Genomic DNA, 3,752 nt, shown 5'->3' with positions numbered 1-3,752 from the left:
GTAGAGTCACAGATGTAGAGAACAAATGAATGGTTACCAAGGGGGTAAGGGGGTGGGATGCATTGGGAGACTGGGACTGACATATATACACTGCTATGTATAAACTAGATAACTAATGAGAACAGTACAGCACAGGAAACTCTACTCAGTGCTCTGTGGTGACCTAAATGGGAAGGAAATATAAAAAAAGAGTGGGGGCTTTCCCTGGTGGCACAGTGGTTAAGAATTCTCCTGCCAATGCAGGGGACATGGGTTCGAGCCCTGGTCTGGGAAGATCCCACATGCTGCAGAGCAACTAAGCCCGTGTGCCATAACTACCGAGCCTGCGCTCTAGAGCCCGCAAGCCACAACTACTGAAGCCCATGCACCACAACTACTGAAGCCCGCGTGCCTAGAGCCCATGCTCCGCAACAAGAGAAGCCACAGCAAGGAGAAGCCTGCGCACCACAACGAAGAGTAGCCCCCGCTCACCACAGCTAGAGAAAGCCCGCGTGCAGCAACAAAGACCCAGGACAGCCAAAAATAAATAAATTAATTTAAAAAAAAGATCCTTTCCCAGAATTGAGGAAATGGCAGCCATATTAAAAAAAATAATAAAAAAATAAAATAAATTAAAAATAAATTTAAAAGAGTGGATATATGTATACGTATGACTGATTCACTTTGCTGCACAGCAAGAAACTAACACAACATTGTAAAGCAACTATACTCCAATAAAGATTAATTTTTAAAAAAAACTAAAAATAGAGTTACCATATGATCCAGCAATCCCGCTCCTGGGCATATATCTGGACAAAACCATAATTTGAAAAGATACAGACACCCCTGTGTTCATAGTAGTACTATTTACAATAGCCAAGACATGGAAACAACCTAAATGTCCATTGACAAATGAATGGATAAAGAAGATGTGGTACATATTTACGATGGAAGATTACTCAGCCATAAAAAAACAATGAAATAATGCCATTTGCAGCAACATGGATGGCCCTAGAGATTATCCTACTAATTAAAGTCAGTCAGAAAGAGTAAGACAAATACTATATGATATCACTTATATGTGAAATCTAAAATATGACACAAATGAACTTATCTATGAAACAGACCCACAGACATGGAGAACAGACTCGTGGTTGCCAAGGGGGAGGGGGAATGGGGGAGGGATGGATTGGGAGTTGGGATTAGTCTTACTATATAGCACAGGCAACTATATTCAATATCCTGTAATTAAACTGTAATGGAAAAGAATATGAAAAAGAATATATATATTATATATATATAACTGAATCACTTTTCTGTACATCAGAGACCAACACAACATTGTAAATCAACTATAGTTTAATAAAATCAATTTGGGAGACTTCCCTGGTAGTCCAGTTAAGACTCCGTGCTTCCACTGCAGGGGGCATGGGTTCCATCCCTGGTTGGGGAATTAAGATCCCACATGCTGCGTGCAGCGCAGACCAAAAAATGAAATGAAATGAAATGAAATGAAATGAAAATAAATAAAATAAAATAAAAATCCTATAGGGAGTTCCCTGGTGGTCCAGTGGTTAGGATTCCAGGCCCGGGTTCAATCCCTGGTCAGGGAACTGCGATCCCACAAGCCATGGTGCAGTGTGGTCAAAAAGAAGAATCCTATAGGTTCCAAAAGAGTTTAGGGAAACTCATGAGAGATAGATCCAAAACAAAAGAAAAAAAGAAAATTATTTATTTAATCCAAATCATTTACTTAATCCAAAATTAAAATAAATTGGTGGTAAGGAAATAGACGGTTACATGACACAAGATAAAAAGCCTAATTCTATAGTTTTAAAAAAATCAAACCTTGGGAAATCCCTCGTGGTCCAGTGGTTAGGACTCTGCCCAAGGCCCAGGTTCAATCCCTGGTTGGGGAACTAAGATCCCACAAGCTGCCGGGTGCAACCAAAAAAAAAAAAAAAAAACCTTTTGATAGTATTGAAAAATACTCTCACCTCGTGTCATGTGCATGAGCACCATAGGGTCCGGGATGCAGCAGCTGTCAGGTGGGCGGGGAAGAGACTGAGGCCACAGCGTGAGGGACGCCCCAGCCCCTCTACGTCTATGTCTGGCAGAACCAGTGTGAGATAAAGAGGCAACCCTTCCCAGCAGCCCAGAAAATCAAGAGTTTGGGCTGGACCTTTGAGCACACACCAAGATAGTGAGGAGCCAGACGAAAAGCAGACTATGGCACTGAAACGAATTAATAAGGAACTTAGCGATTTGGCCCATGACCCTCCGGCACAATGTTCTGCAGGTCCAGTTGGGGATGATGTTTCATTGACAAGTCACAATTATGGGACTTAATGACAACCCATATCAAGGTGGTGTATTCTTTTTGACAATTCATCTTCCTACAGACGACCCCTTCAAACCAGGTTGCATTTACCATAGAATTTATCATCAAAATATCAACAGGAATGGCTACATTTGTTTTGATATTCTAAGATCACAGTGGTCACCTGCTTTAACTATTTTTAAAGTTCTTTTATCCATTTGTTCACTGCTGGGTGATCCAAACCCAGATGACCCCCTAATACCAGAGATTGCATGGATCTATAAGACAGACAGATAAGTACAACAGAATATCTCAGGAATGGACTCAGAAGTATGCCATGTGATGCTGCCTTAAGGTCAGAATAACCCACATTATAGCTGGAACAAACTTGAAATTACTGTTCCTTTTTTGATTTTCTTATCCAGCTGCTCCCCTATCAGACCTTGTCTTTTTAAATTTTATTTTTTGTTTACCTCCCTCCATTCATTCACATGCTCATCTGAGAAGACTTAAGCTCTTCCAGCTTTGGACAATAACTGCTTTTAAAAACTGTTACAAGAGAACAGTTGCCCAAGATTCAAAATTTTTTAAAAAATGGAGCATGTATATTATATGGCCAAAGTCTTCACTCTAATTTGGTTATAAGACTAAAACCATTCCTCACAGCTCTAACATACTGAAGAAGCATTTGAGGGGGAGGGAGATGGATGCATAGTTGTCACGTCAAAGGAAACAGCATTATTCTAGCAGCATCCATTCTTGTTTAAGCCTTCCACTGTTAGAGATTTGAGGTTACATGATATACTTTATGCTCATAACTGATGTGGCTAGAGGATTGGTATTGAATTGGTAGGATCAGCAGAACAGAAAATATGATGTATTTTATGCATGTCAATAAAGGAATGGCCTGTTCTTGTTCTACAGAGAATGGAAATTGGAAGTCAAACACCCTTTATATTCCAAAATGGGGCCTCAAACATCTTGTAATTTTCATTTAAATTGTTAGGTGGCTTGAAGCTATTAGTTAATCTATTTTCCAATAATATACTGTTTAATATAGCCCTGAATAAATGATGCAAGTTGTCAATGGTTGAGTGATCAACTAATAGCTCTGCTGGTAACTGACTTATTTTTCTTCATTAAAGTTGCACAAACTGATGAAAAAAAAAATACTATCACCTCATAGAAAAAAAGAACCCAATACTTGAACAGAAAATTCACAAAACAGTTAACAAGGCTCGTAATCAACATCACTAATAATTTTTTAGATACATTAAGATAATGCGTTTCCTATAAATAAGAACGAAACAATTTTAAGGTGAATATCACTTGTTAGTAAATAAGAGTTGAGTGAAAGAGACATTCTCATATGCTGCAGGTAGGAGTGAAAATTCACACAACCTTTCTGGAAAAAGTCTGGCAATATGCACTGATAACCTTGTCACTATAAGTC

General features: G+C 39.0%; 1 pseudogene; it reads left to right on the top strand.

Annotated features, from left to right (window-relative positions):
* The first annotated feature begins 2,208 nt into the window (after positions 1-2,208).
* On the top strand, positions 2,209-2,642 carry LOC137763650 (ubiquitin-conjugating enzyme E2 D3 pseudogene; annotated as a pseudogene).
* Positions 2,643-3,752: the final 1,110 nt, after the last annotated feature.

This window comes from Eschrichtius robustus, chromosome 4 (assembly GCF_028021215.1).
Source record: "Eschrichtius robustus isolate mEscRob2 chromosome 4, mEscRob2.pri, whole genome shotgun sequence".
NCBI classification, from domain to species: Eukaryota; Metazoa; Chordata; class Mammalia; order Artiodactyla; family Eschrichtiidae; genus Eschrichtius; species Eschrichtius robustus.
Note: the sequence above shows the minus strand (reverse complement) of the source record. Positions and strands in the feature narration are given on the sequence as shown.